Source organism: Chelonia mydas, chromosome 7 (genome assembly GCF_015237465.2).
Source record: "Chelonia mydas isolate rCheMyd1 chromosome 7, rCheMyd1.pri.v2, whole genome shotgun sequence".
Taxonomy (NCBI): domain Eukaryota; kingdom Metazoa; phylum Chordata; order Testudines; family Cheloniidae; genus Chelonia; species Chelonia mydas.
In genome coordinates this window covers 40,487,380-40,511,267 of record NC_057853.1, presented here as the reverse complement: position 1 = coordinate 40,511,267, position 23,888 = coordinate 40,487,380, and the positions used below count along the sequence as shown (strand labels likewise).

Genomic DNA, 23,888 nt, shown 5'->3' with positions numbered 1-23,888 from the left:
ACTCCCTTTTTGTGAGTCAGCGATATTACTAATTCAACTTTTTAGTTTGAAAAAGAGAGAGAAAACTGCTGGGGCCAAACCATTTATCGATTAATCTGATCAGCAGTTACTCTCAAAGGTGACACTGCTATTAATCTGATAAAATGCAAGAAAGATGCATAAAGTGTTTTAGGCCTAATTGCCCAAAGCCATGCTTTCATACTTCCCTCACAGTGATAGTTCCTTGTAGCGTAAATATTGTTTGCTGAAGAATAAGTTTTTCACAGCCAATTAAGAGATTTCCACATGGAATGTAAACCTCAGGAGGACTATGGAATAATCTCAAATTATAAACCCTGACAATCTGTGAACAATTTAAAACAACAATATACCATGTAGCTTTTAAGTTGTTGGTCTAACAGCATTTATCAGACAGAACTTTGCAATTTCACTATAATGTAGTTTGCTATTTTGAATTTTGATGTTTTTAAATATTTACATCCTTAGCTACTACATACAATTAAGAGTACATTTTTCCATATTTTTTCCTCTGATTACTCATATATTACCCCTATTTTTCTTCCTCCTATTATCTTTAGCACCACAAAGTTTTTTGTAGCATAAAGGAGACACTGAATCTATAAAATTATTCTAACAAAATAGGAAAGGGAAGAAAGTAAATTTTAAACAACTATAAAATTATTAATTAATTACACTAATGCCAAAGCTAACACAGAAACATAAAGCTTTGTTTCCCTTATTTACTAATGGTATAACTTTTTCCTATCCCAATGACCAACAAAAGCATGTAATATGCTCACTGCTACTGAAGGGGGTGGATCTTTGTCCAGGAGGCAGGAAAAAGGGGATTGGGACAAGAGGAAGGACATACATGAGCAGAGCCAAGCCAAGGGGCAGGAAAGGCCCAAAGTGTTTTGCTGCCCAAGGTGAAAAACATTTATGCAACCTTCCCCCGGCCTAAGCAGCCAAGCATGCATAAATAAATAATAAAATAAAATAAATAGAAACAGCCAGCTAACCAGCCTAGAATTGACCCAGCCAAGGGGGAACAGAAAGTGGCCAGACAAGGTGGGGGAGGTGGAGGTATTTATACATTGTGCATTCTGGAAGTAACTCTTTCATAAGTCAGCAGCACCCTCTAACACACATGTATCAAAGGAAGACTACTTTTTTTATGATCTGCAATGGGCAGTTCCCTAGTCGCCTCTTTTCTTTTGGGGCTGAGAACGAATTATCCCCTCATTGGCAAATTGGTCAAGGCAGGGTAGATTTTTTCACCTCCTCCACAGCAAGTCAGGGACCTGGTGACATAGGTAGGAAGTGTAACCGTGCCTTGGTGGGTCGCAACTGAGGATGCCAAATTCAGGACGAACTGCTAAGAAATAGGGCAAACACAACCCAAAACTGGTAGTTATTCTTTTATAAGATATGCCAAACCAGTCACAAAAGTAAACTCCTGTTTTACCACACGGGCTAACAAGAAAACATAAAAGCAGTTTCCTCAGGCATTCCAGCTCTTATATCACCACCAAAACATTGGGTTTAGAGATGAGTGGTTCTTTACAACCAGTCTCATCAAATAATAGGTTCTTGTGCTCCCCAAGGACCAGCCATACACCCAGGTCAATATACAACTTAGAGCTTACCCAAAAATCATGCTGATGCCAAACCTTTAGTATCTAAAATCTAAAGGTTTATTTATAGATAGATAGATAGATAGATAGATAGATAGATAGACAGACAGACAGACAGACAGACAGACAGACAGAAAAGCTGAACAATTTGAAGTAGTAAGCTTATGTAATAGATACCTTTAACAACATTTTTGGTACAGCCAATAGGTACAACCCCAAGCTGTATCAGAGCATACAGTAACACCAGAAACATCTGATGCAAACCTAAGCACTTGGCAAAATCCTACCCTTATCTGGGAGAGCCAGACAGGACAGTGGGGCATAACAGTGTCATGTGTTTCAGAGTAGCAGCCGTGTTAGTCTGTATCCGCAAAAAGAAAAGGAGTACTTGTGGCACCTTAGAGACTAACATTTATTTGAGCATAAGCTTTCGTGAGCTACAGCTCACTTCATCGGATGCATGCAGTGGAAAACACAGTGGGGAGATTTATATACATAGAGAACATGAAACAATGGGTGTTACCATACACACTGTAACAAGAGTGATCAGGTAAGGTGAGCTATTACCAGCACGAGAGCCGGGGGGTGGGGGGAACCTTTTGTAGTGATAATCAAGGTGGGCCATTTCCAGCAGTTGACAAGAACGTCTGAGGAACAGCAGGGGGGTGTGGGGGGCGGAATAAACAAGGGGAAATAGGTCATTACACAAGTAAAACTATCTACTCCCAGTCTCTATTCAAGCCTAAGTTAATTGTATCCAGTTTGCAAATTAATTCCAACTCAGCAGTCTCTCGTTGGAGTCTGTTTTTGAAGTTTTTTTGTTGAAGAATTGCAACTTTTAGGTCTGTAATTGAGTGACCAAAGAGATTGAAGTGTTCTCTGACTGGTTTTTGAATGTTATAATGTGTGTATTTCCAAAACATATACTATCCCTGCAGTGCATGACGATTTAGGAAAGGGCACCATAAGATGTTGCCCACTACTCGTTTGAGCACTAGCAGTGGTTACACACAGCAAACAGTTTAACATCAACCGAACAGCTAGTCAAACAGGCGTGGGAAGTACAACAAAAGTCTATGTGCTAGCTGGTTATACCTTCTAATGGTTGAAGCAGTAGGGCGGAACCTGCTCTGCTGCTTGCATGATAAAAAGGTTTCTGGTACCATCTTCCCTAATGCAGTTTATACAGCAGAAGGCAGGATTTGGTCCACAGATTTTATACATACAATGTTTTCTATAGCCTCTGAGTTACAAATTACAAAACTTTAGTAATTCTAAAATGGGGGGGTGGGAGGGAGAACTCATTCATTCAAACCTGCTGCTTTTCCATTTCCTCAAATCCATGTGTATTTTCTCTACAAATCCTGTTTACGTTTCATGCAAGTAAATTACAAGCAGTTCAGCACTATATAGAGATAATGAACATAAATATAAAAAGTAAACAGAAAAACACTTAGCTATCTCTGGTTTTTAATGTGACAAGAATGAACAAGTTCCAGATATTTTTAAATAAGTTCCTATACAATTTTTTACCACATTGAAAAACATATTGAAGCAATCAAAAAAACTGTTACCTATCTTTCGCAACTGTTGTTCTTTGAGATGTGTTGCTCATGTCCATTCCATTCTTGGTGTGTGAATGCCCACGTGCACAGTTGTTGGAGACTTTTGCCTTAGCGGTATCCAAAGGGCCAGCTGTGGTGTCTCTAGAGTGCCGGACATATGCGGTGGTATCTCAGGCACAACTGATCCTACGCCCTCTCAGTTCCTTCTTGCCAGCAACTCCAACAGTGGGGCAGGAGAGTAAGTAATGGAATGGACATGAGCAACACATCTCGAAGAACAGTTATGAAAGGTAGATAACCATTTTTTCTTCTTCTAGTGCTTGCTCATGTTGATTCCATTCTAGGTGACTCACAAGCAGAATCCCTGGTGATGAGCTCAGAGTTCATAGACATGCAACTTGTAGCACTGTTCTACCAAAGCCTGCGTTGTCTCAGGCTTGCTGGGTAAGCGCAAAGTGAAACGTGAATGTATGCACCAGGTGGTGGCCCTGAAGATATCAGAAATTGGCACATGGGCCAGGAAGGCCGCCGACAATGCTGTGCTCTAGTTGAATGGGCTGTTACGACCGCTGGTGGCGACACCTTTGCCTGATCATGACAGAACCGGATGCAGACTGTGATCCAAGAAGAAATTTTCCGGTTGGACACTGGACGACCTTTCATCCCTATATTCCACCATGACGAACAACTGTGTTGACTTGCAAAATGGCTTGGTCCTCTCAATGCAGAAGGCTAGCGCTCTCCGGACATCCAGAGAGTGCAACCTACGTTCCTTCTCAGACTTCTGAGGCTTTGGGCAGAAGACTGGCAAGAATATGTCCTTGGAAGTGGGTGGGATGGAGGACGAGGTTTGCCAGATGCCTTTGGCAATGTTCAGGACCCCTTCGTGCACTGGGAGTGTGACACATGTGGACGAGGACACGGAGAGCACACTGAACGTGTCCAATTGCTCCACCATTTCCTTTGCCTCAAGGCCCTAGTTGGTGGCCATCCGTAGGAACAGTGCTTAGTGCTCCCTAAAGTCGTCTGGTGGGCTAGCCCGGAAGGACCCCGCCACGCCTCATCTGGAGAGGAGGACGACAACTGCACCACCGGGGGAGGACCCAGGGCATCTTGCCCGCAGGGGAAGGGGATCTCAGGATGGGCACCTGTTCCTCCACCACAGCGCCTGCTGGCACATCCTGCATCGAGCCTGGGGCTGACTGGGGTTTGTCCAATGCTGCGACCAAGGACTGGTGAGACGGGGGCATCGGCATAACCGGTACACCACAGGTTTTGAAGTGCAGCGTGGCCTTGTCCTTCCGTCCTCCCCCACCCCTCCTGGGCTACCTTGGCAGTTATCCCCTTCTTGGTGTGATGAATTAATAAAGAATACATGAATGTGAAGCAACAAGTACTTTATAGCCTCTGCAAGTGGTGATCGAAGTGTGGGGGGGGGAGGGTGGTTGGCTTACAGGGAAGTAGAGTGAACCAAGGCAGGCTGGGGGCGGGGGGGGTCATCAAGGAGAAACAAACAGAACTTTCACACCATAGCCTGGCCAGTCATGCAACTGGTTTTCAAAGCTTCTCTGATGTGCAGTGCGCCCTCCTGTGCTCTTCTAACCGCCCTGGTGTCTGGCTGCGCGTAACCAGCAGCCAGGCGATTTGCCTCAACCTCCCACCCCGCCATAAACATCTCCCCCTTTCTCTCACAGATATTGTAGAGCGCACAGCAAGCAGTACTAACAATTGGAATATTGGTTTCGCTGAGGTCTAAACGACTCAGTAAACTGCACCAGCGTGCTTTTAAATGCCCAAATGCACATTCTACCACCATTCTGCACTTGCTCAGCCTGTAGTTGAACGGCTCCTGACTACTGTCCAGGCTGCCTGTGTATGGCTTCATAAGCCATGGCATTAAGGGGTAGGCTGGGTCCCCAAGGATAACTATAGGCATTTCAACATCCCAACTGTTATTTTCTGGTCTGGGAAGAAAGTCCCTTCCTGCAGCTTTTGAAACAAACCAGAGTTCCTGAAGACGCGAGCATCATGAACCTTTCCCGGCCATCCCATGCTGATGTTGGTGAAATGTCCCTTGTGATCCACCAGTGCTTGCAGCACCATTGAGAAGTACCCCTTGCGGTTTATGTACTCGCTGGGTTGGTGCTCCAGTTCCAAAATAGGGATATGGGTTCCGTCTATGGCCCCACCATAGTTAGGGAATCCCATTGCAGCAAAGCCATCCACTATGACCTGCACATTTCCCAGGGTCACTACCCTTGATATCAGCAGCTCAGTGATTGTGTTGGCTACTTGCATCACAGCAGCCCCCACAGTAGATTTGCCCACTCCAAATTGATTCCCGACTGACCGGTACCTGTCTGGTGTTGCAAGATTCCACAGGGCTATTGCCACTCGCTTCTCAACTGTGAGGGCTACTCTCATCTTGGTATTCTGGCGCTTCAGGGCAGGGGAAAGCAAGTCACAAAGTTCCATGAAAGTGCCCTTATGCATGCAGAAGTTTTGCAACCACTGGGAATCGTCCCAGACCTGCAACACTATGCGGTCCCACCAGTCTATGCCTGTTTCCAAGGCCCAGAATCGGCATTCCACGGCATGAACTTGCCCCATTAGCACCATGATGCCCACATTGCCAGGGCCCGTCCTTTGAGAGAAGTCGGTGTCCATGTCCTCATCACTCTCGTCACCGCGCTGACGTCGCCTATTCGCCCGGTTTCGCTTTGCCAGGTTCTGGTGCTGCATACACTGCTGGATAATGCGCGTGGTGTTTAATGTGCTCCTAATTGCCAAAGTGACCTGAGCGGGCTCCATGCTTGCCGTGGTACGGCACCTGCATGGTAAAAAGGCGCAGAACGATTGTCTGCCATTGCTCTGACGGAGGAAGGGGCGACTGACGACATGGCTTACAGGGAATTAAAATCAACAAAAGAGGTGGCTTTACATCAAGGAGAAACAAAAACAACTGTCACACAGAATAGCCCCCTCAAGGATTGAACTCAAAACCCTGGGTTTAGCAAGCCAATGCTCAACCCGCTGAGCTATCCCTCCCCTGGTATTCCAGGCAGGACTGAATCTCCATTAAACTTTTCAAGGTGCCCCTGAAAGACCTCACTGAAATGATTGTCGGCCGTTGATTTCACAGCGGGAGGGAGGAGGGAGCAAATGAATACAAAACAAATCTGGTCTATTTCTTGTTTTGATCCACTCCATCTATCTTTTACATCTTAGGCTGGCAGCAGATGGTGCAGTGGAATGCTAGCCATCCTCATATCCTGGCTGCTCGGCAGAAGATGGTGCAATACAACTGGCGGCAGGACTAAAGAGAATGACCTGGTCGAGTCACTCCTATTTATGTCCCTGCACCCATGTCTGTTCAGGCGCTCCTGACTGACCTCTCTGACGCGGCTAAGAGCACCTAGGACATGATGACGATGGTTATCAGGCCTATTGCACCGTCTGCTGCCACAAGACAATGAGCTGCTGCTGTGTAGCAATGCAGTACCGCGTCTACCAGCACCCATGAGACGTATGGTGACAGTGAGCTGAGCGGGTATGGCGTGGTATGGCGTCTGCACAGGTAACCCAGGAAAAAAGGCATGAAACCATTGTCTGCCATTGCTTTCACGGAGGGAGGGAGGGCCTGACGACATGTACCCAGAACCACCCGCGACAATGTTTTTGCCCCATTAGGCACTGGGATCTCATCCCAGAATTCCAATGGGCGGTGGGGACACACACAATTGACTATATCAAAACGATTTCTAAGAAACCAACTTCTATAAATTCAACCTAATTTCGTAGTGTAGACATACCCTACCTACAGTACCTAACAGCTACTTACTAACTAATCTGCTACAAACAAACTAAATACAGCTACAACACAAGGTTCGGGAGTAGGAGAAAAAATGCTAACCACTTGCAAAGCAAGGGAAAGAGGTGCTCCGACCAACCACCATGGGCGGTAAGAAGGAACTGAGAGGGCGTAGGGCAGGCAGCACCTGATACACCAACACATGAGGGGGGCCACAGCTGGCCCTATGGATACCACTAAGGCAAAAGTCTTCGACAACTGTGCACATGTGCGCGCACACACTTAGAATGGAATCTACATAAGCAAGCACTCGAAGAAGAACTAAATTATTCAACAAAAGGAAAGCATAGGCCTGTAGGTCAAGCTCTGCAATTAGAGACAAGATGGGTGAAGTAATATCTTTTATTACATCGACTTCTGTTGGTGAAAGAAAGAAGCTTTCGATCATACACAGACCTGAAGAAGAGCTCTGTATAAGCTCAAAAGCTTGTCTCTTTCACCAACAGAACTTAGTGTAATAAAAAATTCTACCTCTCCCAGGTACAACACAGCTGCAAACAAGCTCTGAGATTGTCAGTCCTAAATAATGGGTTAGCAAACAAGAGTTTGGAGCAACCACCACATGCTTCAGATATCTTGAATTTCACCAGATTTATTCTCAATGACTTTGTCAAATTAAAGTCCTCCCTTTCCTACAATGCAGTAGGACACCATAATGTCGTCTTTTCTCCAATTAAATAGCAGTTAAGATGGAAAAATAATGCTTTGACATCTCCTTGGATGAAAGGACCATCAAGGAAAGTCATAGTGAACAAATTAGGGGGTTGGTCTTTTTTGTTTCTTTTCCCAAAAACCATTTTGGGAAAGAGCTTTTGCCATTGATGAGAATGTGAGCTGGAACAGGCCCTTAGCAAGGTAAAGTTTCACATGCAGCTATCTGAATAGGGAATTTATTTGCATCAAAGCTTAGATGTGTATTTTGTTAAAGGCCAGATAACCATAATCAATATTTGGAAGTTGTGAACCTCTCATATGCAATGACATTGTATTTGAATGGACTGGCTTTTAGGCCTTCACACAGACAGCTTATTGGCTCCCTTAGATGTAATCCATTTGGCTATTTCTTTCTGTCACCCTCTCTTGGAAAGATTACTATATCTTGGGAGATATGGGAGGCTGTCTGTAAACTATGCAGTTTCACTAGTATACACATTTGATTTGTTAAATGGCCAATTAGGGAGACGGGCATGCTTGACTAAGGAATGTCCATTTCCAGTTGGGGATGGTAAGAACTTAGGTTGATACTGGGCAAAGCACTCAAATCACCACTCAGTATTTAATTTCATGCAGGACAATGTTTTGTCATTGGCCTGTTTATTTACGAACAACTCATGATATCAAGTCCTGTTTTTAATGCACTACACCAGGGTTTCTTCACCTTTTCAGGTTGGTGACCCCTTATTCAAAGTCAAAAATGTTCATGACCTTCTTACATTCACTATAAAAATAAGAATAAAATATGTATCTCTGATGATAAGTTTAAATAATGCAACTACTATTTCTACAACTAAATACAATTGAACTAAAAAACTTTGAAGGTTATGGCCACCCCAAAGTTATTCTAGAAATTTTATTTATCTAAGAATTAAACTAAATTTTTCCCAAACCTCACTAGCCCCTTTATTGTCTTTTGTGCAACCTACAGTTCAGAAGCACGACAGTAGATTCTGAATTGCCTCTGAATCTATTTATCTGCAGCTATTTGTTTTCGGGCACTTTGGTTTGGCTAAGAATTCAATTTTTATCATTTGAAATTAAAAACAATAATTTATATTTTATCTGAGACATTTCTGTACACATCATGACACCCAGGGAGCTGATGAGATCAACAAAAATGCATCATACACTTCCAGTTCAATAACAACACATCTGAAACATCTATGGACATATTAAACTATATAAGACACTTTTTAAATCACACTGTTTCAAGCTTAAACATCCTGTGCATATGAAGACTAGTCAAGCGTCAACAACTGTGCTTTAACCATGCTTTAACAAAAAATCTTTATGTCCAAGAAAACTAAATAAAATATTTTCACGACTGTGCTCTCTTTTAAAGCTCCTAACATGGAAATAAGTCCGTAGAAAACTAAAACAAAAACATCTGCTGTAAGATTGCTTTTTCAAAACCAGACACTCATTACTGCAAATTGGCACTGTCATTGCCAAAAACGTTAAATCAGCCCCACCCTTTCATTCAAACAGCTTCAATCTTGCATATTTTAACGTCTGCAAATTTGAAATGTAATCTTTGCTTGTGAAACAAAATGACTTGTAAATTAAGAGAGCAAAAACAAATGTTGAACAGTGAAACAATGTACGTAATACACATTAACAATTTCCTAAAGTTATTAATCCTAGACATATGTCTATCTTTCTAAATTGCACTCTGTTCTCAAAGGAAACGTTGTTCATTAGGAAGGATGTGGTATTGCATGATCCGTTGGGGAACCAAAGCTCTCACAGAGAATTCTCTACATGTAGTTCTTTGCATCAGTGGTGTTATTGAGCTTCTACTCTTCATGAGCTTTCATCCATTCTGGGATTAACTTTCTAGCTTTCATATCTCAGTGCAGTTAGGCTTGCTATCAGCACATACACTTGATAATTTACAAAATCCCTACATGTTAAAAGTTATAGTTTAAAAACATATCTGGAAAAAACAAACTGAAACCAGAATCTATGAAAACGATGGTAACAAAGATCCTACCTTACATTTTACATGTGGATAAAGCTGGACTTCACAGCTTCTTTAAAACATCAACTTTAGAAAGAATGGGCCAGAGTGGGGACTGAATGGGAGTCTCAGCTCTGTGCCAATCATTTCTCCAGCCAATTGGTGGTCTATCACAGGTCACAGATATAGGAGAATTTCCTCTAATGCTGCTACAAATGCTAATCAAAGTGGCTAATGGAAGAAGATGAATGTGCTGATCAGAGGCCACATCTACTTAGCCCTCCCTGCAAATCTGGGGCATCATTTAGCCCTCCCCGCAGGTCTGAGACAGCTTCAGACCCCACTTCTTTCCCCCAGTCAGCCTGCAGTCGAAGGAGATAACTCACTGAGCATGGGACTCCGCTCCAACCCTGCTCAATTCTTCAGCTAAGCAGCAGATGCAGTGTAAATACAGATCACCTTTGTTCACTCACTGCTGCTGTTGCAAAAAAAAAAAAAAAAAAAAAAAAAAAAAAAAAAAAAAAAATAAGGTGAGTATGGGTCAAATCAAGAGAGGCAAAAACACAAGGTGGGAGAAAAAGAAGAGGTCAGGGCCCCCCAAAATCCAAGAATATGGAGAATAAATTGAGAAAAAACAAAAACAAATGGATTCTTTAATTTTAGGGTGGCATGAAGGTTATCCACCTGTAATTGGAGTTCTTCGAGATGGACTTTGCATATTCATACTCATGGGATGCACCAACAAGGTGAAGCTTACTCGGTGGAATAATAATTAGACATGCCAGTTGGAATGCTCATGCACCCCTCCTACCTCTTCCTTCAGCATTTGCTAACAAGATTATGAAAGGAGGCGCGACACTCCAGCCACCTCAGTTCCTCCCATCCCCAAATCCTATCAGCTATTAGAATTCCGGGGCAGAGGGGAAAATGGGTGGGGAATGCAGAATCCATCTTGAAGATCTCCTGTTACAAGTGAGTAACCTTCATTTCTTCTTCAAGTCACCTCCACATGTTCCCACTCATGGGATAGTTTAGCAAGCAATAATCCCATAAGGATCAAAGAACCTGGAATCCTAATCAAATAAGGATTTAAGAACTGCCTGCCAAATCTAGCATCTGACCTGGATGCCCCAAGTCTCAAGAGTATTGTCTAGAAATAGTGTGAATAAACCCTTATGTCACTACCCTGCATATCTCAATAAGCAAAACATGCCTTCTTTAGCCCTACCCAAATAATAGGCTAACATTCCGTCTGAATCTAGGGTATGCAATCAGCACTCGCCTGGTTGACCATGTGATTTCAGAAAAAATACGGGTCAGTCAATTGACTAATATGAAACCCATAACTACTTTAGCTAAAAATTTCAGATGTGGTCATAAAATTACTTTGTCCAAATAGGGTAAGAAAAGGAACAGAAGGTAATGGATTGCCACTTTTGAGCATCACATCAAATTTGTGTGCGCATTTGTGGCCCAGAAGAAGACGAGACTGGGGTTTGCTTCCCCTTAAAATGGGCTTTATATGACTTTGTTTTCTACTGATATTTTTATGGATTTTGATACTTCTGGTAAATAAGTCTTTGTGAAAAGCATATAGACAAGGTGAGATAGGTTTTTGTCTTTGATACCTACAAGGTCAACAAGGAGACTGGTGGCATCTTAAAGACTAACAGATTTATTTGGGCATAAGCTTTCATAGGTAAAAAAAACACTTATTCAGATGTGATACCCCAATTCTTCTAAGTAACTGGAAAATTCCTCAAGACATAGCAGTTCTGGCATTTTTCATTCTTATCAGTATGCGAACAGAACAGGCCTTCTACCTCAAATGGGAGGTCCTGCAAATTTTGCTCTGGTGTCTGAAGGAAGTTTTGAGGCTCTTAGCCAAGCACATCTCCTAAGAGAAATTGCTGAAGCAGTGTCAAAGGTGTCAAAAGCTGCTCTCAGTTCATATTTCACCATATTCTGCCCAACAACAATGGCAGTAACCAGTCTCCTCTGGTCACCCAGAAAACCATTAATAAACTGAGATTATTTATACCAGAGGTGATATGATTATCAGGCTGTAAGAGCCTGATAGTTCACAATTCTCATTCTCAAGATGGCAGAGGAAAATGTTTTTCTTCCCAGCACATCCATCTTCTTACCCTCCTTGCCAGAGGGAGTAAAATGCAATAGGCCCCATTTCGAATGTTGATTTGTGGTTTCCTCCACAATAAAATTTAGAGCTGTGTGTGTATAGAACATAGAAAATCCTTCTCAGGGTAGTTAATAAAGTTTATCAGCTTTACTCAATATTGGGTAAGCTGACAAAGGAGAGGACCAAATGGATTTGGCAGCTTGCAAAAGTACATCCAATAAAGGCAAAATAATGGTGCTTCTGGAGTATGAACCCAAGAGGTCCAAAACTGGGTGTGAAGTCTCCTCCACAGCTATTGATGGCATGGCTACAATCTGTTCTATCAGTTGATGAAAAAGAACTACATCCTCTAAAGGGGACAGAACCATTGAGAACCTCACATTGTCATCTGGGAGGTCTGACCCTCAAACTCCAGATGTGTTTCTTATGTATGTTCTATCAACATTGGTTTCTCCTCTTCTGACAATGTACCTGGAATATCAGGAGATCTATCTTTGTCTTACATCCTGTCAATCGATACAACATCTCTGGATCTGGAGGCTGAAACACCTCTCTTATGGTGTTGGAGATGGTTTTCTTGGATAGGCTTGTACTTTACAGGAGTGCCCTACAGAGGGTCAATAAGGCCATTTTATCCACAGTGTAACCTGCCATTTTGGTCAGAATGCCATATTCAGAGCCTGGTGATAAAATTTTTGTTGATAAGGATCCTCCTCATACTGTCTCCTTATCAAAGGTCTTCCCTTATGGTGTCGTTCCTGATCTGAGTTGGATTTCTGATCTGATCTCAGCTCCGATCTGGAAAGCTAAGGTGACAACAAAAGTCCAAGTTGCTGTCCTTTCATGGGTCTGGAACCTATTTAATTTTTAAAATGGTATTCCTGCACAAATAAGATGGAACTGAGCTCTGGGAAGGACGGATCTGACATAATCTGATGTAACCACCCATGCAATCTGTTGGCAAGATGGAAGGTGGAGAGTCTTTCTTTTTATGATGTGAACTGGTCTTCTCTCTAATCTTCAGATCCAGTGGGCTTGGATCCAAAGCAATAGGTTCTGATGTAACTAAGAACTGCTTTCAGGCTCTTGCTAGAAAGTCTTTCCCCACAGTCAGTTCCTTAAACTTGTTCCAGAGGACATGGCATTGAGGAACACCTGCCCCATGGATTAGCTTTCGATACAGAGGCTGACAGTATCAAGTAATCTCTGCTCTTGGTCTTGGGATCAACAGATTTCATATCTTTCCTCAGATCCGGCACCTTCTTGGAGCCCAGATCAACTGCCAACAGGTCTTGAAGAGACTTTTGTAGCCTCTTGTCCCTGGATATATTCGGGGCAAAGGAGGATCTATGTGACCCCCTGAATCCTTTCAGATGATCGGATCCAGGTGGCCTCAGTGCCAATGCTTCTTGCAGAACTATTATCTTCAGTCTGTTTTGTTTGTCCTTATGAGCACTTTGCATCCATGTTACACAAATGGAGCATCATGAGAAAATGTCCTCCTCCAAAACACTCCAAATATCTTGTGTGGGTGTCAAATGTTGGGAAGACTGAAGGGCAGGAGGCAAAGCAGTTAAATCCCAGCTTCTTGATCTTTGGATACAGTATCCAAGAACTGAAAAAGATTATTTTATCCTGTCGCCAAACCTCATATAAACTATTTACCCTAGAGATTAAAATATTATATTTTAAAAGTATCTAAAGCTATGTGAACGGCACTGGAGAAAAGGATCCAGCTGAAACACAGAGCTGTTCCTGAATCCATCAGCTGGATGTGGTAGGAAGGAGCTGAGGCCACACACATTGTCATAGCCTCACCCTGAGGGGGCGGATCGAAGGAGCACATGAACAATCACTGCTAGTTCAAGTTCCACACTAAACTGCACCCAGGCAATGCATTCTATGAGTGGGATTATGGAAGGCCATTTAAAGACGTTTATATTATTTCAGTTGCATTAGTACTCAAAGACCCCCTAACAGGGAATTAGGGGCCACACTGTATTAGACTTTTTACAAACAAATATATTTACTTTTCTTTTGGTTATTGATCCTATCATCGTTATACGGATTACTATCTGAAAAACAGACAAAATCTATCCCAAGACAAACATTTTTTAAATTTCTCCTCCAAGTTATGAAAGCCCAGCTAAGTCAGTGTCCATTCACAATTTGCACTTGGTTAATATATTGATCAAGGAAAGTTTTACTCAGAATCACCGTCTGATCAACTTATGCAAAATGTTCCCACAATCTGAAGTACAATGAGCACTGAAAAAATGTTTTTGAACATATACCCTACTTTTGAAAAGCCAGCATACCAAATACCCCTGCCTGCTCATGTTCTTCCTTGTAGCTCTTACCTGGCAAAACTACTTCCTTGACACTTTTCAGATCCATAGGCAACATCAGCTAGAAGTCCCTAGAAAACTCTTAGGGTGATTACTTTTTTTCTGCCCAGGATCTACAGCTTAACTAGCAACTGCAGCCAGTCTGCAGGAGGTACAAGCCTGAGGGTATGACTTACTTCAATGCAACATATCCTTTATGTGAGCCAGAATTAGAAAAAAAACAGATCTTTTCACTACTCTGGATCAAAGACAACAATTTCTACTGGGCAACAAATTAGAGGCAGAGAGTTGGCACTGCAGGGAATGGTATTATTTTCTCAAAAGTATAAAGCAGGACCCCTTTAAGATGTAGGTAGAAGGTTTCAGAACTCTGTGGCTTGAAATAATTCTTCAATCTCTCCCATACACCGATTCCAGTGCCAAATTTGTAGAGGGGGAGCCTTTCAATTCAAGTGTGTTGATCCTTTCAAGAGAGAGTTCCCCATAGTATTACCCCTGGCAGTGGTTTTATTTTGCCCCTTTCTGGGATCATGAGCTGCCTACCCACTCTCAGAAGATTCATTCCCATCTCTACACATAAACCCACTGCCTCTTCAAATGAGCCATCTACACTCTGTAGAGAAAGGGAACTCCTTTAGCTCCTTTGAGCTTATAGGCTCAGAATATGGGCTAGAAGGGGAAAATGGGTATAAATGGAGCCTGAATGTACAAGTAGTATCAAAGACATTCCTTTCTTTTCGGGCTTACATTAAAATCAGGGCCCCTCCCATTCCTGATTGCCAGTTCAGAGTTCACCCATGGTGATCTACCCTACTTCTTTAGGTAGTTATGATATCCATAAAACAACTTGTTTCTCTGCATCTTGAAGTTTCTCAGGGTGGTTATATGTGAGTATCTTGCAGAGTACAGACCTCTGCTGATTCGAATCAGCAGTTTCTGAGTTAACAAAAAAATAAACAGTAAATAACCCCCAATACATTATGCAATACTAAAAAACAAATTTCTTTGTGTTTGAGATTTCATATACAGACTGAAAATCTAAGCAACTCTCAGGATTTGAATAGAGATAGTCAGTAAGGCCACATTTCATGTATTACAATCATTGTGACTTAAACTCAAACCATTGGTGATTTAAGAAAATAAGTCACCTTCAAGCCAACACTAAGTTTCAGCTTGAAGTACATCTTTTTCTATTGCATTGCAATCTGACTGTAAAATAAATTGGTAATAAAAATGTTCATGGAACCTTAATTGTAATAAAATTAGCAAATTTGGGTAGGAAACACTAGATTCCAGCCTAATTTTATTGGACTTTCCAAACAAACAGAAAAAAAGGGAAAAAAGTGTTTGGCATGATCACTGAAAAAGCTTTCAATACACGATGTTAAATTTAATCCCCTATTTACCTTTCATGTTAAGGAAATTCCTACCATACCTCAAACCAAAAGTAAAGAGAATGAGATCAAACCCCATAAACTTGACCAGCATCACAAAATATAGCCTTATTTGTATCCAAGATAGTTTGTGCAACAAAAAGGAACACATAATTTTAATCTACCCTGCAATCTTCTATAGCAAATTATACTTCAAGTCCAGTGCTTCACTACAATTCAAAACGACAGAGTCCTTTTCCATTGTAGATTTTAGGAGCATCATATCAGATCTTGAGTATTTTGTTATCTCTAGAGGATTTGCAACACAACCATTGTCTGGGAACTAGAGAAAAATTTAATCAGGTATGGAATTATACTTTAAGTTGCATGCCTTCAAAGTAATTTCAATATATCTTTACGTGGAGCATGTTTCAAGTGTGTGTATGTGCTTCATTTAGCTTTCGTGATAAAGTGCAGCTACTCCATCAATCCATCATATTCATAGACTTACATCAAAAACTTTTAAACAACAAAAAACAATTTACAAACTGGATCAATAAAGTAAGTTTTAAATTGAATTATTTTTTATTAATTTTTATTAATCACAAAATCAACCCCTCAGGATTTTTTTTCAAATAAGATTTCACGTACCTATGTAGTTCACCATAACCTTTGGCAATTAGTGTGGTACAGTGACTGCTTCAAATAGTTATAGTATATCTAATAATAAAGTACATAGGATTTATACTTTTCTTCTTGCAAGCTATTTCCAGTGTTGACAACTTTCATGATTTTATCATGATATATAATTTTTTAAGTCCCCAATACTGGAATCATGATATTGCATGAAAGCCTTGTCTTTAATTTTTTTACGTCTACCCCTCCTGGTTGCAAAGAAAACTTGAAAACATGAAAAAAAGTGCACTCTAAAGGCTCAAAAGCTAGAAGGCAAGTAAAAAACTTTTTTTAAAAAAAATCTCATTATTTTCAAGTCAGTCTCATAATTTGGGGGCTAGACTCATTTTTTGACTGCTTAGGATCTAATGCAATAAAACAATCATGGTGATTTATCCAGAACGACTTTCCTCATTCACCCTAAAAAAACAAAAAATAAAGTAACTGTGTCCCTTTCTTAGGGTGCACTTTTGGTTCATACCACAGTTATAATTATCTGCTTTGTCTAGATAAAAGTAGAAATCAAATAATCATCAACTAGCAGCAAAAGAAGATAATCTAACACGTGTTGTACCAATACTCAACCATTTTCCATAAAAAATACCTTCAGTTATTTAATAGCAAGTGTTTATTTCTCAGCTTTTATCTATTTCATACAAATAATTTAGCTATTTTCACACAATTTATAAAAGTGTTTTTGAAACATTTTGTTTTTTAAAATTGTGTGCAGTCTTAAAGGCACATTGTAAAGCTAGTAAAATATCAGCTGAACACTGGAAACACTTTATAGCAGGATGTTTTCCGTGTGAAGAAAACATACGAGTCATGCAGAGAAATCACTTAAACTCTAGAGTGAAGATATGTGAGAGGCCCTCCTCATAACAGGAGAAAAGCTGGGGAAAGACAGAGAAAGGGATGTGGTGTTAACTTTCTTTCATCCAGCAGCTACAGTGAGAGTAGAGAGAATGGACTAGACTTCCCTCCTCCTGAAAACCAGGCAGAAAAGGAAAAGGCAAAAAGACTGCTAGCAACTGTTTTGGGTGAGAGGAGCACTAAAGAAAAAAGGCTGAATGTAATCAAATATTGTTTTGGAAATCCATTAGTAAGTGATGGATGGAGAAGGAAGCGAAGACAGCATGCACTACTACACTGTCAGTAAGGTCTCATGAATGTAACCCGTCACCTCATGACTAGGGGGACTTTGTCTGGCCTGGTAGGAAGAGAGCAGTGGGCCTTTAAGGGTCCCCTCTCTCAACTCCAAAAGGAGAGGCTGAGAGGGGAGAAAGATATCACCTGAAATGGTGGGAAAGCTGGCAGGATTCAGGTAAACCACTGAAACCTGTATATCTGGGAGAGGGTATATGAACCGTATACCTCCAGCCTGAGACCTCTTTCACATCAATGATCCCATCCAGGGATCAGAGAAGGACCAAGTTTTTTTGGTCTGCAGTGGGCACTGCTCTAGTTGCCTTTTTTGGTACTGGGAAGGAAATGTTCCCTCACCATTGCATGTGTTAGGATGGGTGGGGTTTCTTGCCTTCCCCATAGCAGCCTAGGCACCCAGTGGTGTAGGTCAGGAGGGAAGGTTCAAGTTGTCACAATACAGCAAGCGTCAGGTGTCCAATGCAAGTACTCATTCTGTACATGGTCTGGTTCCCTGAAAAACCAGAAGTGGAAGTGGACTTCGGGGAAGGCATCCCCTAAAAAAGCTGGGAAATGGAGTTGAGGTTCCTAAAGTCTGTTATAGCAAGGAGACAACCCCATTTCCACAGCCCCTTAACCCTTGTACAAGAGAAGGGCAATGGGGTCCCAGTGATGAAAGAGCAGCCTTTCACTGGATCAAAATGATTAGGGAAGCATAACCTGCAGTGTACTAATTATTGCTGGGTAGTTCTCAGATGAGTTAAGTAATAAAGTTGTGGCCTAATTAAACCATCATTCTTTCCACCTCTCCAGGACAATCTCACTTTGAAAAAATCTGGTTATCCCCATCACGGCTATCAAAGAGAAGTAGAAAGACAAGAGCTTCAGGTATTTTCAGTTGGTCACAAATCTAACTACTAACCAGACTACTAACCAAACCTGTTAGCTTTTAACACCACCACACATCAGGTATATTTAGAATGGATTGGCAATTCTCTTTCAAGCATCATCCATTCAATACCCCTTCAACTACGATTTGTCTCAAATTTGATAATTTATTCAACAATTGATTCATCTATATATGTGCAATATTATTGTTCAAGCAAGCACAAATGTTCATGAGTTATGGGGATCTCAAAATAATAGACTTTAAAGTAATTCTTTCATTACTTAGAATTTTCAAGTACTGGAGCACAGATTGAAATCTTTTAACCTGCAAGAATGTGACTTGATCTGGATAGTAGCACATTTTCTCAATTTTGATAAGGTGAAAATTTTTTCTGGACTCCACAGCTTCAGCCTCCCAGGAATATGAAGAGCAGCAAGAACTTTGGCTGACTTCACTGTTGAAGATACAACTAACGCCTTCTGCAACTTTTAGATGTATCAGTTCTTCATTCTTTTTTAGACTCTAACTGATCATACTGAACAAACCCTGAAATTATTATTGAGGTAATTATAATTATTACTTAACTATGTCTGGGAAATCCCCATAGTGACTTGTAACATCAATAGTTTTTGTAGCTGCTGACATGGCTCAAAGCCTCTTTACTGCCAAATTTATTTATTTTTTCTCTGCTTTGCCTTCCTTCCTTCCGTCCTTACTATCCATAAAATATGGCCTAGACAGATCTTTTATTCCTGTGGTTATTTGTGTTACATTATTGCTCAGATGGTTTCAGAAGGTCAATAATTTATCACTATAAAAATTTAAATTCATCAACAGGCAGGTAGGAAAGGACAGAAAAAAACTTTAAACTTTACAGGTACCTCAAAAAAGTCAAATCTCCTGGTAAACTGGATTGAAAATGTTTAATTATAGAGTTTTGAGCAATTAAATTGGTTTGATACACACAGATTGTGGTATTTTCCGTTTTAACCAAGAATGGCATGCGATTTACTAGAGGTAGTTTTTACCAGGGCAAAAACATGGTTTCTATTGCCCGTGGAAAAACTAGTTAGTCCCAGTTCAAGACATTTTCTATTTTAAAAACTGTTTCATTAATGCACTCCATATTATACTTTTTTAGTTACATATTCCAATTGTGGTCACAGAAGGCAATAGATTTAGAGATTAATTTAGGTTTGTACAAATAAAAAGTAAAACTGCTGTAGGTGTCATGCTAATATATATAATATAATACTGAACACTGGAATGTCTGTATTAGGGCTGTTGATTAATCGCAGTTAACTCATGCAATTAACTCAAAAAAATTAATCGCAATTTTAATCGCACTGTTAAACAACAGAAAAGGAATACTTCTGGCACCTCAGAGACTAACAAATTTATTTGAGCATAAGTTTTCGTGAGCTACAGCTCACTTCATCGGACGCATTCAGTGGAAAATACAGTGGGGAGATTTATATACATAGAGAACATGAAACAATGGGTATTAAACAATAGATTGCCAATTGAAATTTATTAAATATTTTTGGACGTTTTTCTACATTTTCAAATATATAGATTTAAATCACAACACGGAATACAGTGTACAGTGCTCACTTCATATTTTTATTACAAATATTTGCACTGTAAAAATGATAAAAGAAATAATATTTTTCAATTCACTTCATACAAGTACTTAGTGCAATCTCTTTATCGTGAAAGTGCAACTTACATATGTAGATTGTTTGGGGTTATATAGTTGCACACATAAACACAACAACGTACAATGTCAGAGCCTACAAGTCCATTCAGTCCTACCTCTTGTTCAGCCAATCACTAAGACAAAGTTTGTTTACATTTATGGGAGATAATACTGCCCGCCTCTTATTTACAATGTCATCTGAAAGTGAGAACAGACGTTCACATGGCACTTTTGTAGCTGGCATGACAAGTAGTTACATGCCAGATATGCTAAACATTCGTATGCCCCTTCATGCTTCAGCGACCATTCCAGAGGACATGCTTCTGTGCTGATGATGCTCGTTCAAAAACTAATTCGTTAATTAAATTTGTGACTGAACTCCTTGGGGGAGAATTGTATGTCTCCTGCTCTGTTTTACCTTCATTCTGCCATATATTTCATGTTATAACTGTCTCGGATGATGACCCAGCACATGTTTGTTTTAAGAACACTTTCACTGCAGATATGACAAAATGCAAAGAAGGTAATAATGTAAGATTGCTAAAGATAGCTACAGCACTAACCCAAGGTTTAAGAATCTGAAGTACCTTCCAAAATCTGAGAGGGATGGGGTGTGGAGAATGCTTCCAGGAGTCTTAAAAGAGCAACAATCCGATGCGGAAACTACAGAACCTGAACCACCAAAAAATAAAATTAACCTTCTTCTTGTAGTATCTGACTCAAATGATTAAAATGAATATGCATTGGTCTTCCCTGCTTTGGATCGTTGTCGAGCAGAACCCGTCATCAGCATGAACCTATATCCTCCGGAATGGCGGTTGAAGCATGAAGGACATATGAATCTTTAGAGTATCTGGCACGTAAATATCTTGTGACGCCAGCTACAACAGTGCCATGTGAACACCTGTTCTCACTTTCAGGTGACACTGTAAATAAGAAGTGGGCAGCATTATCTCTTGAAAATATGAACAAACTTGTTTGTCTGAGGGATTGGCTAAACAGGAAGTAGGACTGAGTGGACTTGTAGGCTCTAAAGATTTAGACTGTTTTATTTTTGAATGCAGTTATTTTTTGTACATAATTCTACATTTGTAAGTTCAACTTTCATGATAAAGTGACTGCACTACAGTACTTCTATTAGATGAATTGAAAAATACTATTTCTTTTGTTTTTACAGTGCAAATATTTGTAATAAAAAATAAAGTGAGCACTGTACACTTTGTATTCTGTGTTGTAATTGAAATCAATATATTTGAAAATGTAGAAAACAACCAAAATATTCAAATAAATGGTATTCTATTATTGTTTATCAGCATGATTAATCATGATTTTTTTTAATCACAATTAATTTTTTAAATTCCTTGACAGCCTAGTCTGTTTACATTTTGGTTTGGTATTTTCTCAAGAAAATTATACATCTCATGACTCATTTCAGTTTTCAGTATTATATAAATATTACATATACTGCAAAGCTATTATCAAATTGTTAAATATATTTCAGTTATTTTCATTAGTATTTTCAAATAATAATTTTATTTTCCCCAGTTTCACAGTTTAAGCCCAATTTATCAGTGCCCTGTCTTAAACTAAAAGAAAAGGAGTACTTGTGGCACCTTAGAGACAAACCAATTTATTTGAGCATAAGCTTTCGTGAGCTACAGCTCACTTCATCGGATGCATTCAGTGGAAAATACTGTGAAAATACTCTTCAGTGAGGAGAAAGTTGGCTAGATTGTCGGGCTCAACGGGTAGTGATCAATGGCTCCATGTCTAGTTGGCAGACAGTATCAAGTGGAGTGCCCCAAGGGTTGGTCCTAGGGCCGGTTTTGTTCAACATCTTCATAAATGATCTGGAGGATGGTGTGGATTGCACCCTCAGCAAGTTTGCAGATGACACTAAACTGGGAGGAGAGGTAGATACGCTGGAGGGTAGGGATAGGATACCGATTGTCCTAGATAAATTAGAGGATTGGGCCAAAAGAAATTGGATGAGGTTCAACAAGGACAAGTGCAGAGTTCTGCACTTAGGACGGAAGAATCCCATGCACCGCTACAGACTAGGGACCGAATGGCTAGGCAGCAGTTCTGCAGAAAAGGACCTAGGGGTTACAGTGGATGAGAATCATAGAATATCAGGGTTGGAAGGGACCTCAGGAGGTCATCTAGTCCAACCCCCTGCTCAAAGCAGGACCAATCCCCAATTAAATCATCCCAGCCAGGGCTTTGTCAAGCCTGACCTTAAAAACTTCTAAGGAAGGAGATTCCACCACCTCCCTAGGTAACACATTCCAGTGTTTCACCACCCTCTTGGTGAAAAAGTTTTTCCTAATATCCAACCTAAACCTCCCCCACTGCAACTTGAGACCATTACTCCTTGTCCTGTCCTCTTCTACCACTGAGAATAGTCTAGAACCATCCTCTCTGGAACCACCTCTCAGGTAGTTGAAAGCAGCTATCAAATCCCCCCTCATTCTTCTCTTCTGCAGACTAAACAATCCCAGTTCCCTCAGCCTCTCCTCATAAGTCATGTGTTCCAGACCCCTAATCATTTTTGTTGCCCTTCGCTGGACTCTCTCCAATTTATCCACATCCTTCTTGTAGTGAGGGGCCCAAAACTGGACACAGTACTCCAGATGAGACCTCACTAATGTCGAATAGAGGGGAACTATCACGTCCCTCGATCTGCTCGCTATGCCCCTACTTATACATCCCAAAATGCCATTGGCCTTCTTGGCAACAAGGGCACACTGCTGACTCATATCCAGGTTCTCGTCCACTGTCACCCCTAGGTCCTTTTCCGCAGAACTGCTGCCTAGCCATTTGGTCCCTAGTCTGTAGCGGTGCATTGGGTTCTTCCGTCCTAAGTGCAGGACCCTGCACTTATCCTTATTGAACCTCATCAGATTTCTTTTGGCCCAATCCTCCAATTTGTCTAGGTCCCTCTGTATCCTATCCCTGCCCTCCAGCGTATCTACCACTCCTCCCAGTTTAGTATCATCCGCAAATTTGCTGAGGGTGCAATCCACACCATCCTCCAGATCATTTATGAAGATATTGAACAAAACCAGCCCCAGGACCGACCCCTGGGGAACTCCACTTGACACTGGCTGCCAACTAGACATTCAGCCATTGATCACTACCCGTTGAGCCCGACAATCTAGCCAACTTTCTACCCACCTTATAGTGCATTCATCCAGCCCATACTTCTTTAACTTGCTGACAAGAATACTGTGGGAGACCGTGTCAAAAGCTTTGCTAAAGTCAAGAAACAATACATCCACTGCTTTCCCTTCATCCACAGAACCAGTAATCTCATCATAGAAGACGATTAGATTAGTCAGGCATGACCTTCCCTTGGTGAATCCATGCTGACTGTTCCTGATCACTTTCCTCTCATGTAAGTGCTTCAGGATTGATTCTTTGAGGACCTGCTCCATGATTTTTCCAGGGACTGAGGTGAAGCTGACTGGCCTGTAGTTCCCAGGATCCTCCTTCTTCCCTTTTTTAAAGATTGGCACTACATTAGCCTTTTTCCAGTCATCTGGGACTTCCCCCGTTCGCCACGAGTTTTCAGAGATAATGGCCAGTGGCTCTGCAATCACAGCCGCCAATTCCTTTAGCACTCTCGGATGCAACTCGTCCGGCCCTATGGACTTGTGCACGTCCAGCTTTTCTAAACAGTCCTTAACCACCTCTTTCTCCACTGAGGGCTGGCCATCTACTCCCCATGCTGTGACGCCCAGCGCAGCAGTCTGGGAGCTGACCTTGTTCATGAAGACAGAGGCAAAAAAAGCATTGAGTACATTAGCTTTTTCCACATCCTCTGTCACTAGGCTGCCTCCCTCATTCAGTAAGGGGCCCACGCTTTCCTTGG

At 41.1% G+C, this 23,888-nt stretch overlaps 2 protein-coding genes across 4 annotated transcripts in view; one reads left to right on the top strand and one right to left on the bottom strand.

The window, feature by feature from the left end:
* Positions 1 to 23,888, bottom strand: part of LOC102944498 (centromere protein P) — a 316,300-nt gene that overhangs the window by 199,896 nt on the left and 92,516 nt on the right. The gene's annotated exons all lie outside the window — the stretch shown is intronic.
* The window catches only part of OMD (osteomodulin), a 28,384-nt gene continuing 6,651 nt past the window's right edge, over positions 2,156 to 23,888 (top strand). Inside the window, exons 1-2 of one of the 2 annotated variants that reach the window (XM_043551948.1) lie at positions 2,156 to 2,184; positions 18,240 to 18,314. The gene's annotated coding sequence lies outside the window, so the exon portion shown is untranslated. Of the gene's footprint in view, positions 2,185 to 18,239; positions 18,315 to 18,632; positions 18,879 to 23,888 lie in introns of those variants that run through there. The other variant, XM_007055584.4, reaches the window with a different exon arrangement.